Raw genomic sequence first — 27436 nt, 5'->3', positions numbered from 1 at the left:
CACATGTCTGCAGTCACATGGAGTGACTGCAGACTTGTGCCCCAAGGCCGGACAGCCCTTTAATAGCACATAATCCCCTTGTAATATATGCAAGACTTTTGGCGCTTGGTTATTTCCAGGACCGAAGAACAGTGATGGGGACAGAACGATTGGTTATTAGATATACTTTGACCCTATAACGTTACAAGGGACAAAGTGCTGTAGATAAAGATGATTTTTGCTGCCATAAATGATTCGTTCCCGACGAATTAGTGTTTTGCTTGTTTATCGGGTGATTACTGGCACATTTACACAGGCTGATAATTGGGAATGATCATCAGCTTGTTTAAATGCGCCATTTACTCTCCACTACAGATCACGTATGGTGTTAATAAATAACGGTATGCCAAGAGTTAACTCAGAATTCCCCAATGGGGTGCACATACTTTTTTTCAGTTTTTTGCCATTTGTAAATCAGTGCAAAAAGTTTCTGGTAAGGTTCGATGTTGACTTTGAAGAATCCAGCTGAGGGTATGTTGTAAGGTCCCATTTATACAGTGCTTCTTCTTTGTTAATATAAGCCAACGCCTCCTCTGCATCTGCTATTCGCTTCTGTACAGTCCTCACATCTGTCACTTACTGAAACCAGGCACAATAAACACAGATAAGTAAAGGGTTAACCGGACTGCCTCCATTAAAGAAAATGAGTTAGACGCAACGCATTTCAGGCCTATTGGAACAACGCGTTTCAGGCCTATTGGACGCAATGCATTTCAGGCCTATTGGACGCAACGCGTTTCAGGCCTATTGGACTCAAATCGTTTCAGGCCTATTGGACGCAACACGTTTCAGGCCTATTGGACGCAATGCGTTTCAGGCCTATTGGACGCAATGCGTTTCAGGCCTATTGGACGCAACGCGTTTCAGGCCTAGTGGACGCTTTCATACGTCAGTGCTCAGGTGTGACGACTGCCTCTGACCTGCCTTTGCTTGACTGCACTTCAGGTTAAGCACTAGGGACTGCCTCTATAAAGACTGTTCTGGCTGATAATGGTGGTCAGTCGGGTTTATGTTTTTTTCATAGGTTTTTTTTGTATAGCAAAAATAATGCTGCAGTCAAGGGCGTAACTACAGTGCGTGCAGGGGGTTGCAATTGCATCTGGAGCTAAGGGGGGCCCAAAAGGTCTCTTTGACTCATATGAGAAGATCACTACTATTAAAGACCTGCAATAGTTGGGGGCCCTAATGGAGATTTTGCATTGAAGCTTCAGGTTACACTATTGGCTGTAGTCTCAATATTCTTGATTCTTGCCTTTAAAAAGGGATAGAACCCCCCCCCCAAAAAAAAAAACCAACAACATAAAAAAGGCCTAATGCAACTCCAAACCAGAGTTAGGGAGCATTTTATAACTACTTCCCAGGAACGCTCGTTTAAGGATAATTGTGCAGTATAAATAGGCTGCCAATCACCGACGAATGGCCAAACGCTTGTTCGTCGGGTGAAATGATCTTTTGTGTTGCACAAAAAAATTATCATTCACGACAACAATGATGCGTTTTGGGGTAAAAAGGATCTGTACAAATATGAAAAGAGTCTTAAAGTAATGAAAATAAGAAGAGGGAAAACTATAACACAGCCTGTGAGTATCATACCTGCTGCATCATATCCAGCTCAGAGCACTCTGCAAATTCTTCCATCCGACGCAAAAGTTTCTCCAGTTCCAGCACAAGCTTCTCTCTTTTCCCCAGAAGCTCGCCCTCTCCTTTACGCTTGGCGTTTTCAATCAGCTTTTAGAAAGGAACAGTTATCAAAAAATGCTCCCTGAGCGTCCCCTGTTTAATTACCTGGACACTGCAGGGGGCTGCTGCTTCATTGGAGCTGGCACCCGAGACCCCATTTTCAGAAATGAGCCCACATACCTGGTCGTTTTCATCAAACACTGGGTTGATATTTTTTGGCCACAATAACACTGTTGAGTTCAGGATGATATCTTCAGGTACAAATAAATGAACATCTAGAAGATAATTCATCCTCCGCTGACACTCCTAAAATTAAAAAAATGAAACTCACTATGTATTAATGTATCTAGCATCTACAATCACAGGGGTTGCACCAATTATATTTTTTCCAAAAACTTAGGTTATAAAATTATACTGATGCTCCACAACTACAGTTCCCTCCATCGGTTTGTGTTCTTCCTGCTCTATGTGGACATGTGATTTCTGTAGCCAATCACTGGCTGTAGCAGGTTACCACCGTAGTCACTGATAGGCTGCAGCAATCACATGATCATGCTGGGGATCTCATCACTGAAACCTGGAGGGGGACTGGTAAGTATAGCTAGTATGACATGACCTATATATGGAAAAATACATATTAACCAGGACACAAGAAATATCGGAATAATCCTATATATTATTTTTTTCACTAATTATACCCAGGGACGTACGTACAGCATTGGTGCAGTAATTGATGCAAAAGGAGCCCGACCAAGTATTGAGGCATTTACTGATCAGACATTTTGGATTTTAAAAATATTTTTCAAGCTGTTGTTATAAAGTATTCTAATTTACTGAGATAATGACTTTTGTGTTTTCATTGGCTGTAAGCCATAATCATCAACATTAACAGAAATAAACAAGTGAAATAGATCACTCTGTCTGTAATGACTCTATATAATATAGGAGTTTCAATTTTTGTATTGAAGAACTGAAATAAATTAACTTTTTGATGATATTCTAATTTAGTGAGATGCACCTGTATATTATATACTGGAATGTGATGATATTTTATGGTATCATAAGTAAAGTAATGTGAGATTCTGAACTTTTACTGTAGCATCAGCATCTATAACTCACTGTATGAAATCAGAGCAGAAGTAGCACTTGACCTCGACCCCAAGGGCCCCTGAATGGCACATGGCAGGTAGAGGCCCATTACAGATTATTTTTTTCTATTGTGAAACCTCCTTGAATCCAGGATTTTACTCACTCTTCATTCTCCAATCTGTGATTTGTCACCAGTCTATCTAGTAATATATTTGCAAAACTTTTTGCTTTGTCAGCCAGGCCTTGCTTTAAGTCATCGCAGTCGAGGTGTACCATGGTGAAGTAAGTGCGGGTCCCATGATATCTCTGGCCAGGGTGTGAAATTGTTCTATAAACTGGAATACAAATATACATCAGTCTCGTTTACAAGTGAGATTTCTGATTTGACCCTCAATTATTATCGGACACATTGCACCCCTCACTCTGTAGGACTTAGGACAGTATTGATTCTAATGGGAATGGTAAGAAAATGATTCCTGAAACTTAGTCCTTGTTGCTGCGTCCACCCGACTCCAGCTGTGATCAGCTTATTGTCAAGGGACCCTTCAAACGAACCAAAGGGGGTCCCCGTAAAGTGAACCTGTCAGGTCCTTCAGGCATGCCAAATTCCTGCATTGACATCCACGGTATATATCTGGCAAAAATGTTTCTACCTTAAAAAACTAAACTTTTTATGTGCCGGCCGTCAAATGCAAATTGGGCATGTGAAATTAAGTATTATACACCTGTCTTGGGTATCCGAGCTCTGCTTCCTTCACTTCGGTCTGCTGTCCCGTGTTGTGCTCCACGTCAGGTTTTACAGGTTGTCCTGTGTAGCTCAGTGACATAATCTCCTAAATCCTATTTATGGACCGTTAGGACACACACCTGGGTCTTAGGATTGAGTTTTTAGACTTTTGTTTGGTGTGCTCCACCTTCTGCGTTAACTTTCTTCCATTCCTACTGGGTTACGCTACATCCATCCTGCAGCTCCCAAGATTCCTGAGTGCCAATTCCTGCTGCTCATGTGCCTTCCTGCTTACCACACCAACGCCCGGGGTCCGCATGCCCACCCGGACCTGAGGCTTAGAAGATCCACCTCGCCAGGTGAGACTAAGATGCCATGATTTGGGTGTGATCTCAGCATCTGAGGTCGGATTTGTTTGTGGGAAGTGACGTCCCGCTGGACTAGTCCTAGATAACTTGCATATGATGAACGGCGCATACGCAGTCGATTTTTACTAGAAACATCAAAGCCAGTGTTGCTGTGCAGGGATGAGTTAATTTAATGACGGTTTGAGATAATATGCAAGAAGGTCCAATATGTAAAAAAAAAACACATTATGATCACACATACGTACCTCTGTGTATTCATCAAACTGTGCTCCTCGGATAAGAAAGTTTCTACTTTCTCCGCGGCTGAACCATCCACCAGCCAGCTGAAGCTTTCAACTATCAAATAATATAACACAGAATTTATAGTTGTATCTAGACTCATCTTAATGTCGGACGGAGAAAACTTTCAAAGAGGATTATACAGCTGATCGGACATGGATTTATGAAAGCAAGTTCTCTGGCTTCATCAGGTCTAAGAGATCAATTTGATAATCTACATTTATATGGTGAAATCTAGAGACAGATCCTCTTTGAAGTGCTTATTAGACCAATGATATATAGTATTTCTGCATGATAATGTCTGATAGATGAGGATCACACCTCTGGGAACCCCTAACACTGGGTTCAATGGCTTTTGGAAAGGTATCAGGATCAAAGCGTCCACAGGAAGATCACGCTGCAAGCGCCGGCAGGAGATTTCTGATTGTGATTGTTCCATCCCTTTCATAGATTCACGTCCAGCTTCCCATATGTTCCATCGCTTTAATACTTACGATTCACGTCCAGCTTACTGTATGCACCATCCTTTTAATTATTCGCGGCCAGCTTACCATATGTACCATCCCTTTAATGACTCACTTCCAGCTTACCATATGTACCATACCTTTAATGACTCACGTCTAGCTTACCGTATGTACCATCCCTTTAATGACTCACATCCTGCTTACCGTATGTACCATCCCTTTAATGACTCACATCCTGCTTACCTTATGTACCATCCCTGCAATGACTCATGTCCAGCTTGCCGTATGCACCATCCCTTTAATGATTCATGTCCAGCTTACAGTATGTACCATCCTTTTAATGATTCATGTCCAGTTTACCGTATGTACCATCCCTTTAATGACTCACATCCTGCTTAACGTATGTACCATCCCTGTAATGACTCATGTCCAGCTTATCATATGTACCATCCCTTTAATGACTCACATCCTGCTTACCGTATGTACCATCCCTTTAATGACTCACATCCTGCTTACCCTATGTGCCATTCCTGTAATGACTCATGTCCAGCTTACCGTATGTACCATGCCTTTAATGATTCGCGGCCAGCTTACCGTATGTACCATCCCTTTAAAGACTCACGTTCTACTTACTGTATGTACCATCCCTATAATGATTCACGTCCAGCTTACAGTATGTACCATCCCTTTAATGACTCACGTCGAGCTTACCGTATGTACCATCCCTTTAATGATTCACGTGCAGCTTACCATATGTACCATCCCTTTAATGACTCACGTCCAGCTTACAGTATGTACCATCCCTTTAATGATTCACGTCCAGCTTACAGTATGTACCATCCCTTTAATGACTCACGTCGAGCTTACCGTATGTACCATCCCTTTAATGATTCACGTCCAGCTTACCATATGTACCATCCCTTTAATGACTCATGTCCAGCTTACCATATGTACCATCCCTTTAATGATTCGCGGCCAGCTTACCATATGTACCATCCCTTTAATGACTCACTTCCAGCTTACCATATGTACCATCCCTTTAATGACTCACGTCGAGCTTACCGTATGTACCATCCCTTTAATGATTCACGTCCAGCTTACCATATGTACCATCCCTTTAATGACTCATGTCCAGCTTTCCGTATGTACCATCCCTTTAATGATTCACGTCCCGCTTACCATATGTACCATCCCTTTAATGATTCACGTCCAGCTTACCATATGTACCATCCCTTTAATGACTCACGTCCAGCTTACCATATGTACCATCCCTTTAATGATTCACGTCCAGCTTACCATATGTACCATCCCTTTAATGACTCATGTCCAGCTTTCCGTATGTACCATCCCTTTAATGATGCACGTCCCGCTTACCGTAGGTTTGGAAATGCCTGAATGGTTGGTGTAGATTGTGGCTGTCGGCCTCCTTCAGCTTCAGCGCGGCAGAATCAAAGATGTAATCAGGGAGTTTGGCCTCGATGATCTGAACCGTGTTACTACCAGAAAGCCACGGCTGCACCGTCTGAATGTTCTGGACAAAGAAGAACGTTCTATAAAGTGACATGAATACTGCAGAAGTCTCTAATATAAACCCCCTGAACATCCACCTATTATGATATAAATAAATCAAAAACTCCATACAAAGCTCCATATCCTCAGCATAGACATGGAATAAAAGCTGCCATGCTGTGTATCCTCAGTGGCCACTAAAGGGAGCTTAAAGGCCATCTGTCACCCCAAAAATTCAGAGTTAACCACTTATACATTTAAAGCGCACCTGTCAGCAGGATTGAGCTCAGTAAAATACATACATTGCCAGGTGGGTGCCACTACACTGATTAAAATGATACCTTAGTTGATTAAATCCGTCCTGTGGTTCTTGTGTAACCTTTACTTTCAGTTTGGAGATAATGATATGCTCGTGCTCTGGGGCGGCCTGTGGGGGGCACTCTATCTGGTGCTCTGCTTACATATTCATCTGTATGCTCCTATGACACCTTACTGTTTCTTCACTGACCTGCTTCCTATTTTACATAATGCATCTAGTAGTGTGGGGCTAGGTAAAATAGGAGGCAGGTCAGTGGACGATCAGTGAGCTGTCATAAGAGCATACACATGAATATGTAAGCAGAGCACCAGATAGAGCGCCCCCACACGCCGCGCCGGAGCATAAGCATATCATTATTTCCAAACTGAAAGCAAAGATTACACAAGAACCACAGGACGAATTTCATCAACTAAGGTATCATTTTACTCTGTGTAATGTCGCCCTCCTGACAGTGTATGTGGTTTACTCAGCACACTCCTGCTGACAGGTGCACTTTAATGGGGGACTGGAGTGGAGAGCCATCCCTTCATGGGGGCCCACCGGAGGATTCTCCAGTTCTCCTGTTGGCCAGTTCGAGCCTGTAAAAGTGTTCATGCTATCCAACTCTTCTACTTATAATTCTCATATATTTTTGCAATGTGTATTACAAAGTCAATATACTCGTTGTCCTATCCCTGCATGGGGGTGACGCGCCCCCTGGGACATATTCCTTTTTGAGGGGAATACCCGGCACCGGATCAGATGGGGATTTGTAGTCTCCGAGCGGCTGTGACCCGGCCCCGTGCCCAGGGCGTCAAGCTCAGTGTTATGTGGCAGCTTTACAGATGTTACTAAAGTTCTTTTGTGTCGACTACGCCACCCGTTGTGATGCGGTCGCTGTGGCCGCTGCTGCAGCAGGGTCCGCTGAGGCTGATGGTGGATGCGCAGCTTGGTGGGATCACCCCCAACGGGAGGGGTATAGCCTCAGAGGGGACAGGCGCAGAGGATGGGGGTTGTGGTGGTGCGGTGCAGCCGGCAATGAAGACAGACTCGGGTTGTGCAGTTAAGGGTGTTTACTTACTGCAGATGTTGTACTGGTCACTCCAGCTGCTAGTGACCACCCGAGCCGTGCTGCGTCCACCAGGTCCTGGATCCAGCCAACCCCCAAACAAGTCCGGAGCGTGGCCCTGAGCTCTCCCTCTGTCCTTTCTTCAGCCGTCCCCACCAGTGATTCACCTAGGTCCAGCTCCCTCGGGCCTTCTGTTGGGACACCCTTGGCCCTGGGTTCCCTGACCCTTCATGTGGTGTGCCTTCGGGGTGAATGTGGTGGGTGACCGTGACAGACACTGCCCACGGTCTCCGGTCTCTGGCTGGGGATTGTTTTTACCCCCACCAGCTTGGGTTCCGGTACCCTGATGCTGACTCCTCACCCGGTGCTCTGATTTGGGTTCTTGGGTCCCTTCTCTTCTGCGCTCTGGGTCTTTCTCTTTTCTCCTCTCTCACTCTGGGTCTTGATCTTTCTTCTCTCCTCTGCTCCTGACTCTCTGCGTCTGACTTGTTCTCTGCATCTGACCCTGATTCTAGTTGGTGCCCACCTTATATACACCCTCTATGTGTGAGCTCAGGTGACCAGCACCCAATGAGCTCCTATCTTTACCCAGGCTGCTCCCCCTATCTGCCCCTACACTACATGGGATGTACCACCCCCTTCCCACTCCAGCCAGGAACAGGCTCGGTTGTACCTGCACATTTCTAAGTGGGAGTACCGTCGGCCTGCTCCTCTGAAATGGGATGTATGTAGTGCATGCAGTCTATCTGAGCTCAGTTCCACACTCCATCCTTACCCGGGAGTGGAATATCACACCTCTGGGTTGAGGTGCAATACCCCTGTAGCAGCCGAATCCTCAGGGTGCTACATTCCCCCCTGGTAAATCACAGCACGTCCTCGGGCTGTAAAGACATAAATAACACCAAAACATACAAAATTTTTCATATAAACATATAAAACATTATATATATAAAACTTTTTTATATAAACATTCTCGTAGACTTCTCTTGTCTCTGGTTCCTCCTCCGGACACTGTGCAACGTGTGTCCGGGAAAAGTGCGACAGTCTCTTAGAAAAACTGGTTTTCCTATAAAACCGGTAGGGGGCGCTTTAGGACGCGCAACTATATACAGGGAAAGTTGGCCGCTCTCAGTCCTCGGCCAGGTAGAGGGAAGGGAATGGCTGCTCACAGTCCTCAGCCTGTAGGATGAAGGGGTTAACGGGTAACAGTTCACTGGTCCCAACGGGGACTATTTTAGCAGCAACAGTTTCAGTTTCTTTATACCCCCATTGGGTAACTTATTTACAGCACCTGCTCTGCCGCACTCAACGGCGTCTTCCTCCTGCTCTTTCTTAGTGATACGGTGTTGCTTCAGACCCGTCCGGGTCCTCTTGTGATGGGCGCGGTGGTGTTAGCGCCCGGGTTGCCCGGGCCTTGCGGCCAGGCCTGGGGTATCTGGAAGGTGAAGGGCACCGTAAGAACGGCGGCGCCCTGGGCTACCTGGCCTTGCGGCCAGGCCGGAGGCTCCGCGGAGGTAGGGGGCGCTGTTGGTGATGCGGCGCCCGGGGGTACTAGGCCTTGCGACCAGGCTGGTGGTATTTCCTGCTTTGTCACGCTCCGGGTCGAGGCGCGTGACGTCACAGGGGTCGCTGCGGCGGCTTCCGGTCGGGGCCTAGTCCCTTGCGGTGACGTGGCGGCTACGGGCACAGCAGGGGGACTTTCGGGCTCTGCGACGGGGAGCTGGGGCAGGTGAGCGGTGTCACGGCTTGGGGTATAGGCGTCCCCTTTACCTGCCTCCATGCGTTCGGCTCCCTCCTCGGCGCCGTCTCCGGCCTTGGGTCCTCCCGCGCCATCCTCAGAGGCGGTCTGCTTCCTCTTCCAGGGTAGCGTGCTCCGCTGACTGGTCTCTGCGTGCTGAGCCATCTCCCGGCTCCACTCCGCCAGTATCTCCCTCTGTACCCGGGCCATCCTCCGTGCGAGGCCCTCCAGGGCAGTTTGTGCACACTCCCGGTCTCGGGGGAGCTGTGCAAGGATCTCCGCTAGACCTAGCGGGGTTGTGGACTCTAGCAGGCTCCTGACCATCGGGTCGGTGCTGCTCTGCTCTGCTTCCGGCAGGCTCCTGGCCAGCGGGCCGGTGCTGCTCTGCCCTCCTTCCTCGGTCTCTAGCAGACTCCTGGCCAGCGGGCCGGTGCTGTTCTGCTTTCTCTCCATCTCCGGGTGAGCTTTTCTGCTGCTCCTCTCCAGGCTTCCTGCCTCCGGGTGCGCTCGCTCCAGACTGCTCCAAGCGACACCCATCTTTTCTCTTCTCTTTCGTCTCCTCCCACTTAGAGGGCGGTCCCGGGGCAACTCGGTGACTGTCAGCTCCAGGGGTAGTTCTTTCACGCTGACAGACACCTCCAGCATCACAGTCTCTGTTGGTGGGGGCGGTTTCCACTTTTGGCGCCATTTTCTGTCCCGGCCCACGATGGGAGGTGGCCTCTTGCCCTCCTTTGGCACGCCCATAATGGCGTCCGCTGCTCTTCCAAGGCGGGAAATCTGCGGTTTTGGCGGGAAGCGTCGCCCAGTGGCGGGAAACTCTGCAGATGGCGGGAACAAGCTGGAAATGGCGGACAATCGGCGGGAAACGACTGGTGATGGAGTCCGATGGCGTGGACCCTCCGGAACCGGCGGGAGACTTCTTTCTGAGGTAAACTTGCACTTTTCTTCAGGCACGCAGTACCCGGTTGTTGTGGGCACGTAATCCTGCCGACTACGCCAAAGTTGACGCGCCCCCTGGGACATATTCCTTTTTGAGGGGAATACCCGGCACCGGATCAGATGGGGGTTTGTAGTCTCCGAGCGGCTGTGACCCGGCCCCGTGCCCAGGGCGTCAAGCTCAGTGTTATGTGGCAGCTTTACAGATGTTACTAAAGTTCTTTTGTGTCGACTACGCCACCCGTTGTGATGCGGTCGCTGTGGCCGCTGCTGCAGCAGGGTCCGCTGAGGCTGATGGTGGATGCGCAGCTTGGTGGGATCACCCCCAACGGGAGGGGTATAGCCTCAGAGGGGACAGGCGCAGAGGATGGGGGTTGTGGTGGTGCGGTGCAGCCGGCAATGAAGACAGACTCGGGTTGTGCAGTTAAGGGTGTTTACTTACTGCAGATGTTGTACTGGTCACTCCAGCTGCTAGTGACCACCCGAGCCGTGCTGCGTCCACCAGGTCCTGGATCCAGCCAACCCCCAAACAAGTCCGGAGCGTGGCCCTGAGCTCTCCCTCTGTCCTTTCTTCAGCCGTCCCCACCAGTGATTCACCTAGGTCCAGCTCCCTCGGGCCTTCTGTTGGGACACCCTTGGCCCTGGGTTCCCTGACCCTTCATGTGGTGTGCCTTCGGGGTGAATGTGGTGGGTGACCGTGACAGACACTGCCCACGGTCTCCGGTCTCTGGCTGGGGATTGTTTTTACCCCCACCAGCTTGGGTTCCGGTACCCTGATGCTGACTCCTCACCCGGTGCTCTGATTTGGGTTCTTGGGTCCCTTCTCTTCTGCGCTCTGGGTCTTTCTCTTTTCTCCTCTCTCACTCTGGGTCTTGATCTTTCTTCTCTCCTCTGCTCCTGACTCTCTGCGTCTGACTTGTTCTCTGCATCTGACCCTGATTCTAGTTGGTGCCCACCTTATATACACCCTCTATGTGTGAGCTCAGGTGACCAGCACCCAATGAGCTCCTATCTTTACCCAGGCTGCTCCCCCTATCTGCCCCTACACTACATGGGATGTACCACCCCCCTCCCACTCCAGCCAGGAACAGGCTCGGTTGTACCTGCACATTTCTAAGTGGGAGTACCGTCGGCCTGCTCCTCTGAAATGGGATGTATGTAGTGCATGCAGTCTATCTGAGCTCAGTTCCACACTCCATCCTTACCCGGGAGTGGAATATCACACCTCTGGGTTGAGGTGCAATACCCCTGTAGCAGCCGAATCCTCAGGGTGCTACAGGGGCCCACCGGAGAATACTGCTGCGGACGCTCATATACTAGGTGACAGCCAATAGCAATTGTAAATCAGCCAGTACTATATTTTTTTTTTTGCTGTGATATTCCAAAATGGTGGCAGCAAATTTCCATTTTTTTTACTGCAGTTTTTACCTGTGAGTCACACATGTACCTACTATAAAAAGTAAGTTGTCAGCATTGAAAAAAATCCTGATTCCTGAAGGGGCTTGGAGATCCGAGTTAATATAAATAGTACAACTTCTTCTACGTCCTGGAAGCTTGGATAGAAATCCATTTTCTCGTCATCAAATGTAAGTTGCATTTTGAAGATTGGTAAAAATTGCAGGTCTATCAGGTCAAATAAACGGACATAAGTTTCTACAGTTTTCTGCAGAAGGTCTCTCACCTGTGGGGGGAGAAATCAGCAAGTATATATTAGTGTTTATAAGGAGAAAAAATACATGACTACGAGAGTGGTGCAGAAAACAGGGAGACGGACTGGGCCATAAGAGAAGAAAGCTGCGTGACAACATTTACTGTGGGTGGGAACTCCTTCATCCCTTCAGGACCGGGTAATTTTTTGTTTTGCATTTTTTCCTTCTCTTCTTCAAAAAGCCATACATTTTTTAATTTTTCCATTGATATAGCTGCAAGAGGCTATGTAATGTGCTGTAGCTTAAACCCTTCCCAACATATGACATACTGTTATGTCATATGTCATGTTCCTGTAGATGTGCAAAATTTGGACCTGGGCCCCCACCAGCATGTTGGTCAGATGTATGGGCCCTTGTAGCATTCTAGATCCGATAATGATGCGCGTGTTCGCCTCTGCCTTGGATGTTTCCTGTAATAATTTCCCCCATCATAGCCCCATCCTATAATAATGTCTCTCATTCTAGGCCCCTTCCTGTTATAATATCCCCTATCCAGTGCCTCTTCCTGTTATAATATCCACCTTCTGTGTATAATAGCCCCCACCCTGAGCCCCTTTCAGCAATAACGTCCCAATCCTGGGCTCTTTCCTGTTATAATGTCCTTGGTCCTGGGCCTCTTACTGTAATAATGTCCCCCATCCTGGCCCCTTCCTATAACAATGTCACCCATCCTGGTACAATGCCCCCCATCCTATAACAATGTCTTCCATCCTGGTATCCTGTCCCCCATCCTAGGCCCCATTCTGGTATAATGACCTCCATCCTTGTGCCCTTCCTGGTTTAATGTCCTTCATCTTGGCCCATGTCATGGTATAATGACCCCCATTCTGGTATAATGCTCCCTATCCTGGGCCGCTTCCTTGTACAATGCCCCCCATCCTGAACACCTGCCTTGTATAATGCTCCCCATCCTTGGCCCCTTCCTTGTGACATGCTCCCCATCATGCGCCCCTTCCTTGTATAATGCTCCCCATCATGCGCCCCTTCCTTGTATAGTGCTCCCCATCCTGCGCCCCTTCCTTGTATAGTGCTCCCCATCTTGCGCCCCTTCCTTGCATAGTGCTCCCCATCCTGCGCCCCTTCCTTGTGTAATGCTCCCCATCTTGCGCCCCTTCCTTGTATAATGCTCCCCATCCTGCGCTCCTTCCTTGTGTAATGCACCTCATCCTAGGCTACTTCCTTGTATAATGCTCCCCATCTTGCACCCCTTCCTTGTGTAATGCTCCCCATCCTGCACCCCTTCCTTGTATAATGCTCCCCATCATGCGCCCCTTCCTTGTATAATGCTCCCCATCCTGCACCACTTCCTTGTGTAATGCTCCCCATCCTGCACCCCTTCCTTGTATAATGCTCTCCATCTTGCGCCCCTTCCTTCTGTAATGCTCCCCATCCTGCGCCCCTTCCTTGTGTAATGCTCCTCATCCTAGGCTACTTCCTTGTATAATGCTCCCCATCTTGGGACCCTTCCATGTCTAATTCTCCCCATCCTGGGACCCTTCCTTGTATAATGCCTCTCATCCTAGGCTACTTACTTGTATAATGCTCCCCATCCTGGTACCCTTCCTTGTCTAATTCCCACCATCCTGGGCCCTTTCCTTGTATAATACTCCCCATCCTGGGCCCCTTCCTTATATAATGCGCCCCTTCCTTGTCTAATGCTCCCCACCCTGAGCCCCTTCCTTGTATAATGCTCCCCATCCTGGGACCCTTCCTTGTCTAATTCCCCCCATCCTGGGCACCTTCCTTATATAATGCTCCCCATCCTGGGCCCCTTCCTTGTCTAATTCCCCCCATCCTGGGCCCTTTCCTTGTATAATGCTCCCCATCCTGGGCCCCTTCCTTGTATAATGCTCTCCATCCTGGGCCCCTTCCTTGTCTAATTCTCCCCACCCTGAGCCCCTTCCTTGTATAATGCTCCCCATCCTTGACCCTTTCCTGGTATAATGTTCTGTCGTTCTTTTCCAATGCATTAAATAAACAAAAATAAATGATTCTTCTTACCTTCCTCCGCTCCCACGACATGCGGCGTCTTCTTCTGTAGCTGATCTCAGTGTGCCGGCACGGGCAGCGCATGACGTCACTTCCATGCGTCGCTCGTGACTGGCACGCCGACATCAGCTACCGGCCTTTGATTGTCTGGCGGCATGCATTGCAGCTCAGGGACCCGGCATGTCCCTGCGCAGCAATATACTTCAGCCGGATGTGCGTCCTCAGACTGTGGATGTGCCATAAATATATGAGATGGGAATACCACTCTGAGTCTATGTTTGATCCAGAGATACAATAATGAACATGAATCCTTATATATCACGGATCTTGCAGCCGCCTTTACCTGGTTGGACATAAGTGTCGAGACGCAGTTATAAAAGGAATCCAATTTGTCCACTTTAATCAACTGCAGGACATCTTGATTGGCAAATAGATTGATCACTTTGGGGTACCAAGTGTTCAGCAACTTTTCTTCTGTCTTGGCACAAGCCAAGGATACGCTGCTCCTCAGGGATTCACATTCTACAGGACCCCTGGACCTGACAAAGAATAAAGCACTTTATCATATTAAACCTGACAGGGCACACCTGTGAAGTGAAGATCATTTCTGGTGACTACCTCTAAACTCATAAAGAGAATGCCAAGAGTGTGCAAAGCAGTCATCAAAGCAAAAGGTGGCTACTTTGAAGAACCTAGAATATAAGACATATTTTCAGTTGTTTCACACTTTTTTGTTAAGTATATAATTCCACATGTGTTAATTCATAGTTTTGATGCCTTCAGTGTGAATGTACAATTTTCATAGTCATGAAAATACAGAAAAATCTTTAAATGAGAAGGTGTGTCCAAACTTTTGGTCTGTACTGTATATACAATATACATATATTTATATACACATATCCAGTATAGATATATATATATACACACACATATATACAGTATACATATATATACACATATATACAGTATACATATATATACACATATATACAGTATACATATATACACACACATATACAGTATACATATATACACACACATATACAGTATACATATATACACACACATATAAAGTATACATATATATACACATATATACAGTATACATATATATACACATATATACAGTATACATATATATACACCCATGTACAGTATACATATATATACACACATACAGTATACATATATACACACACATATACAGTATACATATATACACACACATATACAGTATACATATATACACACATACAGTATACATATATATACACCCATATAAAGTATACATATATATACACATATATACAGTATACATATATATACACCCATGTACAGTATACATATATATACACCCATGTACAGTATACATACACAGTATACATATATATACACCCATATACAGTATACATATATATACACCCATATACAGTATACATATATACACACATATACAGTATACATATATACACACACATATACAGTATACATATATACACACATACAGTATACATATATATACACCCATATAAAGTATACATATATATACACATATATACAGTATACATATATATACACCCATGTACAGTATACATATACATACACAGTATACATATATATACACCCATATACAGTATACATATATATACACCCATATACAGTATACATATATACACACATATACAGTATACATATATATACAGTATACATATATACACACATATACACTATACATATATACACACATATACACTATACATATATATACAGTATACACATATACAGTATACATATATACACACACATATACAGTATACATATATACACACACATATACAGTATACATATATACACACACACACATATTGTCACGCTGTCTCTGTATACTGGAGGTAGGGGGCCTAAGCTGACCCTAAGCTGGGGCCCTGACTAATCCCTCAACCTGGAGGTACTGTTAAAGGTACAGAGGTCCAGGCCGCCAGCGTAACCCCTACCTCCTGAGGATCCCTGCACCTAAGTAATCTAGTCCTGAGAAGGACCCCGATCACAACAAAAGGGGACAAGTAATAATATGCCCACACACAGTACTTAGACGAACGAGACAGTACAAGGGAAAAACCAAAACCACCTTGCATACAAAAACTACACAACTACAACAGAGGGAACACCAACGGGAAAGGAGATAAATGATAAAGCGAGGAAGGGAAAAAACACTCCAAATGCACTTATCTCTGAAACTCCAAATACCACGATCCGCTCTGTTAGTCTGCATGAAATGCTTTCACGGACACTTCCCTAACAGACCAGCAGGCATTTGAAGGAGTCTCACTACAGCAGCATTGATTGCAGCTGGGCGAGGCTGGACCTCGTCTAGCACAGAGAGAGAGAGAATTAACTCCCTCACTGCCGAAAAACACAAAGCACCAAAAAGTCAGCTGCGAGAAGTCAGGCTGTGTAATCGTGATGATCTTCGTGGCGACACACCCGTGACAGTACCCCCCCTTCTACGAGGGGCCTCCGGACCCTCAGGGCCAGGTTTATCCGGGTGAGTCGTGTGGAAGGCCCGAACTAATCGGTCTGCGTTAATATCCGACGCAGGAACCCACATCCTCTCCTCAGGACCATACCCTTTCCAATGAACCAGGTACTGAAGGGACCGGCGATTAAAGCCTGAATCGATGACCCTCGATACCTGGAACTCCAAGTTACCCTTGACCACCACTGGAGGGGGAGGTAAAGGTGACGGTACCACCGGCGCCACATACCTCTTAAGCAACGATCTGTGGAACACGTTGTGAATTTTAAACGTAGGGGGGAGGTCAAGACAGAATGCCACCGGATTAATAATAGAACTGATTCTGTACGGCCCGATGAACCTGGGACCCAGTTTCCAGGAGGGAACCTTAAGTTTTATATTCCTGGTAGACAACCATACCAGATCGTTCACACTTAGGTCCGGACCAGACACTCTCCTCCTATCAGCCATACGTTTGTATCGGTTCCCCATAGTATTCAGATTCTTCAGCACCCCTCTCCATACTGAAGCGAGTGATGAGGAAAATCGTTCCTCCTCAGGAACCCCCGAAGAGCCCCCCCTACTGAAAGTACAAAACTGGGGGTGAAAACCATATGCCCCAAAAAACGAGGACTTACCAGTGGACTCGCTCCGCCTATTATTAAGAGCAAACTCTGCCAGAGGTAAGAAAGAAGCCCAGTCCTCCTGGTTCTCTGACACAAAACACCGGAGATATGTCTCCAAGCTCTGGTTCATACGTTCCGTCTGACCATTGGTCTGAGGATGAAAAGCCGATGAGAACGACAAATGCATCCCCCGCCATGCACAAAACGCCTTCCAGAACTTGGACACAAACTGAGACCCCCGATCAGACACCACCTCGGAGGGTACCCCGTGAAGCCTCACAATCTCCCCAATGAACACCTGCGCAAGAGTTTTAGCATTAGGGAGAGCCGGAAGAGCGATAAAATGTGCCATCTTGCTGAACCTGTCCACTACAACGAGTATGACCGTTTTACCCGAAGACGGAGGGAGGTCCGTAATAAAGTCCATAGACAGATGAGTCCAAGGACGCTCCGGGATCTTCAAAGGTAAGAGGGCCCCAGACGGACGGGTATGTGAGGTCTTAGAGCGCGCACAAACCCCACAGGACGCGACAAAAGTTACCACCTCCTTATGTAAGTTAGGCCACCAAAACCGACGCGAGAGGAGATCCACAGTTGCTCTACTCCCCGGGTGTCCTGCAAAAACTGAGTTATGGTGTGCCTCGATCACCTTTTGTCGCAACTGATCTGGAACAAACAGTCTCCCCGGAGGTCCAACAGGGGCGTCCCCCTGAGCCTCCAATACCTCCTCCTCCAGCTCAGAGCATACTGCCGAAACCACCACCCCCTCCTGAAGGATAGGAATCGGGTCGTCCGTATTCCCGGCCCCAGGGAAACTACGAGATAAGGCATCCGCCTTTACATTTTTTGTCCCAGGACGATATGTAACGACAAAATTAAACCTGGTAAAAAACAATGACCACCTAGCTTGTCTGGGATTCAGACGTTTCGCGGACTCCAGATATAGCAGGTTCTTGTGATCGGTGATGACGGTGACCGGATGGACTGCCCCCTCCAAAAAATGGCGCCACTCCTCAAAAGCTAACTTAATGGCCAAGAGTTCCCTATTGCCGACATCGTAATTCCTCTCAGCGGACGACAATTTTTTAGAGAAAAAGGCGCACGGATGCCACTTACCAGGGGACGAACCTTGTGACAATACTGCTCCCACCCCTACCTCGGAAGCGTCTACCTCTACAATGAATGGCTGTGACGCATCAGGTTGAATGAGTATGGGTGCCGAGGCAAAACATTTTTTCAAGGAGGAGAATGCTTGACAAGCCTTGTCAGACCACCTAGAAAAATCCGTCCCCTTTTTAGTCATGTCTGTGAGAGGCTTAACCATGGACGAGAAATTACGAATGAACTTCCGGTAATAATTAGCAAACCCCAGGAAACGTTGTAGTGCCTTAAGATTCTCTGGCCGATCCCACTCAAGAACTGCCCGCACTTTCCCAGGGTCCACACGAAAACCGGACGCTGAAACCAGGAAGCCTAAAAACTGGAGTTCCTGTACGGCGAACACACACTTTTCCCATTTGGCATACAGTTTATTATCCCGCAAGATCTGTAACACCTGCCTAACGTGCTCCTGATGAGACACCAGATCCGGCGAGTAAATTAAGATATCATCCAGATATATGACAACAAACTGTCCCACCAGGCGGCGAAAAATGTCATTAACAAAGTGTTGGAACACCGCCGGGGCATTAGTCAGACCGAATGGCATGACAAGGTTCTCATAATGCCCCTCCGGAGTGTTAAACGCCGTCTTCCACTCATCCCCCTCCTTCATCCTAATCAGATTGTACGCCCCCCTGAGATCCAACTTAGAGAACCATTTGGCGCCCACGATCTGATTTAAGAGATCGGGAATAAGTGGGAGCGGATACGGATCTCGGACCGTAATCCGATTAAGTTCACGGAAATCCAGGCAAGGGCGTAGGCCTCCATCTTTCTTCTTAACAAAGAAGAACCCCGCAGCCACCGGTGAAGATGAAGGTCTAATATGCCCCTTAGCCAGACTTTCTGAAATATAATCCTTCATGGCCTGCCTCTCAGGACCAGAAAGGTTATACAACCTAGCTTTAGGTAACTTGGCCTCAGGGAGCAGTTTTACAGAACAGTCATACTCGCGATGAGGAGGTAGTTCCTGACACCCTTTCTCCGAGAATACATCCTCAAAGTCCGCCAGAAATGGAGGTAAGACCCAAGGAGTAACCGCACCGATGACCGTGTTCATGCAGTTTTTATTACAGAATTTACTCCATTGGCTTATCTCTCTGGTTTGCCAATTAATAACCGGGTTATGCTTAGTTAACCAAGGAAGGCCCAACACTATAGGAGTGGGAAGACCCTCCAACACGTAGCAAGACAACAGTTCTTTATGTATCGCCCCCACTTGAAGTTTTACGTCATGCACAGCTTGCAAAAAACTTCCCTGACCGAGAGGCCTGGCATCGATCGAGAATATGGGGATGGGTTTAGCCAACTCACTCAATCGCATACCTTGAACCCGGGCAAACCAAGCATCAACCAGATTAGCCCCGGCCCCACTATCCAGAAGAACAGATATCCTCTCAGTTCTCGTACCCACCACCACCTCCGCCGGTACGAGAAACTGAGACGAACCTAGGGACGAAATACCTACTCCCAGATTGCCGTCCACCACACAACCTGGGATCAACAGTTTTCCGACGACTCTTCACTCTGCAAGGGACGGGATGGACACCCCCCAATAAAATGTCCCTTTCTCCCGCAGAAGAAACACCTTCCTGTCTTATGGCGCACCACCGGTCCCCTCCCCCGAAATGATGTCCCTCCTAATTGCATAGGCTCCTCTGGACTGACCAGGGGAACCACCATATGAGGGGACCTTGTAGGAGGTGGAGTCATCACAGGGGGTAGAGTTATCCCGCACCTCTCCCGAAGCCGTCTGTCAACGCGAATAGCAAGGGCCATAGCGGCTTCCAGTGACGCGGGAGAGTCATACTGTGCCAACACATCCTGTAATTTGTCGGATAAACCTTGACAAAACTGGCTCCTAAGAGCCGGGTCATTCCACTGGGTGTCCGTGGCCCACCTACGGAACTCCGAACAGAATTCCTCCGCCGGACGATCTCCCTGCTGAATCCTACGTAACTTAGACTCAGCAAGGGAGATCCGATCTGGGTCATCATATACGAGTCCCAGAGCAGCGAAAAACCTATCCACTGACTGGAGAGCCGGGGAGCCCGAGGGAAGAGAGAACGCCCAAGATTGTGGGTCCCCTTGTAGGAGCGAGATGACAATTCCCACCCTTTGTTCTTCACTCCCCGATGACCGAGGCCGCAGCCGAAAGTACAACTTGCATGCCTCCCGGAAAACAAAAAACTTGTCCCGCCCCCCAGTGAACCTGTCAGGGAGAGCTACTTTAGGTTCTGGTCCGGCTTGCTCGCGAGGATACAAAACCTTGGACCTAACGTCCGCCAGCTTCATGGACAAACTCTGCAACTGCCGAGCTAGACCGGCTACTGGATCCATGGTAGCTGGAGAAAAACTAAGTGGTCGGTGAAAATGTCACGCTGTCTCTGTATACTGGAGGTAGGGGGCCTAAGCTGACCCTAAGCTGGGGCCCTGACTAATCCCTCAACCTGGAGGTACTGTTAAAGGTACAGAGGTCCAGGCCGCCAGCGTAACCCCTACCTCCTGAGGATCCCTGCACCTAAGTAATCTAGTCCTGAGAAGGACCCCGATCACAACAAAAGGGGACAAGTAATAATATGCCCACACACAGTACTTAGACGAACGAGACAGTACAAGGGAAAAACCAAAACCACCTTGCATACAAAAACTACACAACTACAACAGAGGGAACACCAACGGGAAAGGAGATAAATGATAAAGCGAGGAAGGGAAAAAACACTTCAAATGCACTTATCTCTGAAACTCCAAATACCACGATCCGCTCTGTTAGTCTGCATGAAATGCTTTCACCGACACTTCCCTAACAGACCAGCAGGCATTTGAAGGAGTCTCACTACAGCAGCATTGATTGCAGCTGGGCGAGGCTGGACCTCGTCTAGCACAGAGAGAGAGAGAATTAACTCCCTCACTGCCGAAAAACACAAAGCACCAAAAAGTCAGCTGCGAGAAGTCAGGCTGTGTAATCGTGACGATCTTCGTGGCGACACACCCGTGACACATATCTATAATATAACCGGGGATGCGTGTTTCTGTCCGAAGCCTCTATAGACTGCGCATGCGTGACGCGCAGTCTGGCTCCAGAGAGAAGCACGCATCCAGTCGTTACAGGTAACAGGAGGTGTATGGCGCCGGAGATCGCGGTATGCGTAGACACTGAACGCATACTGCGATCTCCGGCGCCATACTTACATACTTACCTGACCAGGAGGAGCGTTGCCTCGGTGCCTCTCTTCGCTGGAGACCGGGGGGGGGGAGTGAAGGTGTCGGACCGGCGCGTGCGCATTGCGCTATTGGCGCCATTTTACTGAAGACACATTTGCAAATCGCACCGGACAGCGCGGTGGCGTACAGAGAAGAAAAGTGAGTATAACTGTTTATTTTTTTCGTATGTGTGTACAGTGTGAAAGGGATGAGGGGGCCGCACATAACAGGATTGTGGGGTGAGGAGACCATGCATATATTAGGATTGGGGGGGTGAGGGGTACCACACATACCAGGATTGGGGGTGAGGGGTACCACACATACCAGGATTGGGGGTGAGGGGTACCACGCATACCAGGATTGGGGGGTGAGGGGTACCACGCATACCATGATTGGGGGGTGAGGGGTATCACGCATACCAGGATTGGGCGGTGAGGGGTGCCACACATACCAGGATTGGGGGGTGAGGGGTGCCACACATACCAGGATTGGGGGGTGAGGGGTGCCACACATACCAGGATTGGGGGGTGAGGGGTGCCACACATACCAGGATTGGGGGGTGAGGGGTATCACGCATACCAGGAATGGGGGGTGAGGGGTAACACGCATACCAGGATTGGGGGGTGAGGGGACGATGCATACGAGGATTGGGGGGTGAGGGGACCATGCATACCAGGATTGAGGGTGAGGGGTGCCACGCATACCGGGATTGGGGATGAGGGGTGCCACGCATACCGGGATTGGGGATGAGGGGTGCCACGCATACCGTGATTGGGGATGAGGGGTGCCACGCATACTGGGATTGGGGATGAGGGGTGCCACGCATACTGGGATTGGGGATGAGGGGTGCCACACATACAAGGATTGGGGATGAGGGGTGCCACACATTCCGGGATTGGGGATGAGGGGTACCACGCATACTGGGATTGGGGATGAGAGGTGCCACACATACAAGGATTGGGGATGAGGGGTGCCACGCATACCAGGATTGGGGGTGAGGGGTACCATGTATACCAGAATTGGGGGGTGAGGGGACCATGCATACCAGGACTGGGGGTGAGGGGTGCCATGTATACCAGAATTGGGGGGTGAGGGGACCATGCATACCAGGATTGGGGAATGAGGGGTGCCATGTATACCAGTATTGGGGAATGAGAGGTGCCATGAATACCAGGATTGGGGGGTGAGGGGTGCCATGCATACCAGTATTGGTGGGTGAGGGGTGCCATGCATACCAGGATTGGGGGGTGAGGGGTGCCACGCATACCAGGATTGGGGGGTGGAGGGACCATACATACCAGGATTAGGGGGTGAGGGGTGCCATGCATACCACAATAGGATGGGGGCAGCACAAATACCAGGATGGGAGACCACATACCAATAAAAATGCTCGCCCCCCGGGAATTGAACGGGTTCAATAGCTAGTATATATATACACGCATATATACAGTAATACAGCATATACATACACTTATATATACTGTATATACACACACACATATATACAGTAATACAGCATATACATACACACATATATACTGTATATACACACACACATATATACACTGTATATATACACACACACATATATACAGTAATACAGCATATACACACACATATATATACTGTATATATACACACACACATATATACTGTATATATACACACACACATATATATACTGTATATACACACACACATATATACTGTATACATACACACACATATATATACTGTATATATACACACACACACATATATACTGTATATATACACACACATATATACAGTAATACAGCATATACATACACATATATATACTGTATATATACACACACACATATATACACTGTATATATACACACACACACATATATACAGTAATAAAGCATATACACACATACATATATATATACTGTATATATACACACACATATATACTGTATATACACACACACACATATATACTGTATATACACACACACACACATATATACTGTATATACACACACATATATATACTGTATACATACACACACACATATATATACTGTATATACACACACATACACACATATATACAGTAATACAGCATATACACACACACATATATACTGTATATATATGACGCGCCCCCTGGGCCATGTTGCGCTGCGTTGCGCACGCGGGGGATACCCAGAGCCGGATCTCGATGGGGGTAGTAGTCCTTGTGGCGGTGACCCGGTCCGTGCCCAGGGTGTTAAACTAAGTGGCAGTCTATGGCAGTAGATGTTAACTTGGATGTCGACTACGCCACCCGTTGAGTGCGGCTTTGCAGCCGCCGCTGCAGAACAGTCCGCTGAGGCCGGTGGTATGGGTGCAGCGATGATGGTATAACCCCCAACGGGAGGGGTATGGCCTCAGGGCAGCAGGTGAAGATGATGGGGGTTGTGACGGTCAGTAAGAAGAGTCAGAGTCAGGAGATGCAGTTTCAGGGGTTTTACTCACAAGTGTTCTCTCAGTCACTCTGGCCTTGAGTGACCACCCGAGCCGTGCTGCGTCCACCAGGTCCTGGACTCGGCTAACCCCCAGGCAGTTCTGAAGCGTGGTCCTGAGCTCCCTTCTCTCTCTCTGTCTCTGGCCGTTCCCACCAGGGATCCACCTTTGGCTGGCTCCCTCGGGTCTCTTAGTGGTCAAACCTCCTCTGGGTTCCCTGACCCCATGCTTGGTGTGCCTTTCTGGTGGATTTGGTGAGGGTCGTGGCAAATCTTGACCACGACCTCCGGTTCCTGGCTGAGGATAAGTGGCCTCCACCAGTTCGGGTTCCGGTACCCGTGTCCGCCAACCCTTCACCCTTTCTGGTCTGTTTCTGGGTTCTTGGGGTTCCCTCTGTCTTTCTCTCTGGGTCCTTCTTTCTCCTCTCTCCTCTGCAGGCTTGGCTCTGGAGCTGGGCCCAGCCGGAGCCACAGCTCCCTGTCAGCCCTCCTGGCTGAACTCTTCTGCTCTGCTCCTCAGGCTAAAAAAACCCTGTCCTAAGATGGTGCCCACCTTATATACTCCCTCTATGTGTGAGCCCAGGTGACTAGCACCCAATGAGCTCCTAGCTTTACCCAGACTACTCCCCCTATCTGCCCCTACACTACTGGGATGTTCCACCCCCCTCCCACTCCAGCCAGGGACAGACGCTGTCGTACCTGCACATATACTTGGTGGGAGTACCGTAGTTCTGTCCCCCGGAAATGGGATGTATGTAGTCCATGCAGCCTACTGAGCTCAGTCCCACACTCCATCCTTACCCGGGAGTGGAATACCACACCTCTGGAGTGAGGTGCAATACCCCTGTAGCAGCCGAATCCTCAGGGTGCTACATATACACACACACATATATATACTGTATATACACACACACATATATACTGTATATACACACACACACATATATACTGTATATACACACACACATATATATACTGTATATACACACACACACACACATATATATACTGTATATACACACACACACACATATATAGCTACAGGCCCCGCAGCGTCCTCTGTGTCTCTGTACAGATATAAGTGTAACACGTACTGGATCCAGCACAGGTGACAGTCTGCCATAGAGCTGACGTGCAGTACATACACTGTGTTATGGGGGCGCTCACCTGTGCGGACCCCGCGCTCCGGCCGCTACTTCTCTGCTCATATAAGGTCTCTCTTTCTGCCATTAAATAATTCGGTTGTCATGGCAGCGGAGGCGGGGCGTTGGTAGGGGGCGTGTCTGGTATAGGGCAGATTGGGGCGGGGCTGTCATGCAGTGCTTGTCTCATCGCTGTAATTTCCTGCTGATGCCACCTGGTGGACAGCATTGGTCAGTACACGCTGAGAATGCTCACATGGTGGGGGAGGGGCAGCTTATATATGTATATATACAGTCACAATGCAGCTAGGGGTGTGTTCACTCAGTGTTTTTTTAAACATTTTTTTCCACATTATAAAACTCAGAGTTGTCAGGAAAAGCATTGCATGTATTTTTGATGTATGCCTCATACTAAATACATTTTTGAAGATTTTTTTTAATCTTCCATCCTATACTCGGGCTCTGGCTGTATATTGTTGTGGCCCCGGGACTTGCTTAGATCCGCTGGGTGGCATTGCCAGCTATATTGCAGTAAATGGGTGACCTGAAATCCCACATTTATCCTGTGACCAGTTAGGGACTGTATTTTCTTAAAGAAGGGGCTCGTGTTATTAATCCCAGACAATCCATTAATGGAGTTTCCAGTAGTATAATAATGATGATTTATCCTGGGGATGGGTTATCAATATCAGATCGGTGGGCTCCGACACGCGGCACCGGCTCTACCCATCAGCTGATTGCAGCGCTCAAGTGTAAATAGTGTGAAGATTGAACATCACCGCTCCATTCACTGTACTGCGGGTCCTGCAGATCAGCTAATATTCATGTAATAGGAGCTGATCTGCAGCACCAGGGAGCAGCCACTACACAGTGACCAGAGCTGTGATGTTCAGCTCCTCAACAATGTTTACATCTGACCTCTGCCAGAGTTTCAAACAACTGAGTAGTGGAGGTGCCACGTGCCGGACCCCCACAAATCTGATATTAATGAGCTAACCAGGGGATAGGCCATCAATATGTTTGCCCTGGAAATTCCCTTTAAGGCCCACCTGCACATACTATGTATATAATATATATATATGGCAAAGAGTGGGAAGGGGTTAATCACAGGCTCATAAAACGGACAAACAATACAAATATTGGTTCTATCTTTTACACATTTGGGGTAGCCCTTAAGAGGGCCGTTGGGTCAAAGAGAGAGAGAGAAGAGAGAAGAGAGAGGGGAGGTAGAGATACCGGGAGATACCAAGAGAGAGAAAAAAAGAGAGACCCAACCAGTGCAAGGCTAAGCCGGGCAGGCGGCAGCGGCTATTTATACCCACTGCTGATCTCTGATTGGTGGAAAATCTGGGTGTGGCTGCTCTGTGATTGGTCAGCATTATGACCTCACAGTGGCGATGACTCATACCTCCTGGGTGGTTCTTCTGGGCGGTTCTGTTTTCTGACTGGTGGAAATTCTAATCAGCATTATGACCTCACAGTGGCCGTGACTCATGTTTCATGGACTGTTCTATCTGGGTGACCTGAAACATGCTGCTCTTTGATTGGTGGAAATTCAAGTCATCTTCATGACATCACAATCAGCATGTTATTACTGCTGAGATGTTCAGTTTCTTCCTAAATTTCCTACGTTTTGTCCTAATTTATTAGCACATATATACCACTCATTCCTACAATCAAAGGATCAGGAAACCACTCTGAAATCAATATCCTACAATTTACCCCAACAGCAGAAAAAACAACTATACACAAAATACCAAAATATATATCAGATTATTAATAAGCAAATAAAAGACACAATCACATAAAAATAATTTTTAGAAAGGTGTAGAAAAAATGCTGTAAAGTAAGAGCGCTTCAAAAATAGAAATGTTAATGATTTATTTAATCAATTATCAAAATACAAGTGAATGAACAAACGAAAAATCTAGATCCAATCAATATTTGGTGTGACCAACTTTTCACTTTAAAGCAGCATCAATTCTTCTAGGTACACCTGCGCAAAGTCAGGGATTTTGTAATAATACAGTCAGGTGTCTGGTCATACACCATGGCAAGACTGAGCAAGAATACACAAGGAAGTTATACTACATCAGCAAGGTCTCTAAGGCACAAATTTCAAAGCAGATTGAGGGTTCAAGATGTGTCATTCAAGCACTTATGAAGAAGCACAAGAAAATGTGCAACGTTGAGGTCAGTGGATGCAGTGGTCGGCCAAGGAAACTTAGTGCAGCAGATGTATGACACATTATGGTTACTTTCCTTCAAAAGCGGAAGATGTCCAGCAGTGCCATCAGCTCAGAACTGGCAGCAACCAGTGGGACTCAGCTTCACTCATCTACTGTTCAGAGAAGACTGGCCAGAAGTGGTCTTCATAGCAGAATTGTGGCGCAAAAGCCATATCTTCCACATCAAAACAA

General features: G+C 47.6%; 1 pseudogene; it reads right to left on the bottom strand.

The window, feature by feature from the left end:
- The window catches only part of LOC141219573 (dynein axonemal heavy chain 12-like), a 69944-nt pseudogene that overhangs the window by 25339 nt on the left and 17169 nt on the right, over positions 1-27436 (bottom strand).

The sequence above is a fragment of the Phyllobates terribilis genome, unplaced genomic scaffold (genome assembly GCF_046119375.1).
Source record: "Phyllobates terribilis strain yellow unplaced genomic scaffold, ASM4611937v1 Scaffold_277__1_contigs__length_2500907, whole genome shotgun sequence".
NCBI lineage: Eukaryota > Metazoa > Chordata > Amphibia > Anura > Dendrobatidae > Phyllobates > Phyllobates terribilis.
Note: the sequence above shows the minus strand (reverse complement) of the source record. Positions and strands in the feature narration are given on the sequence as shown.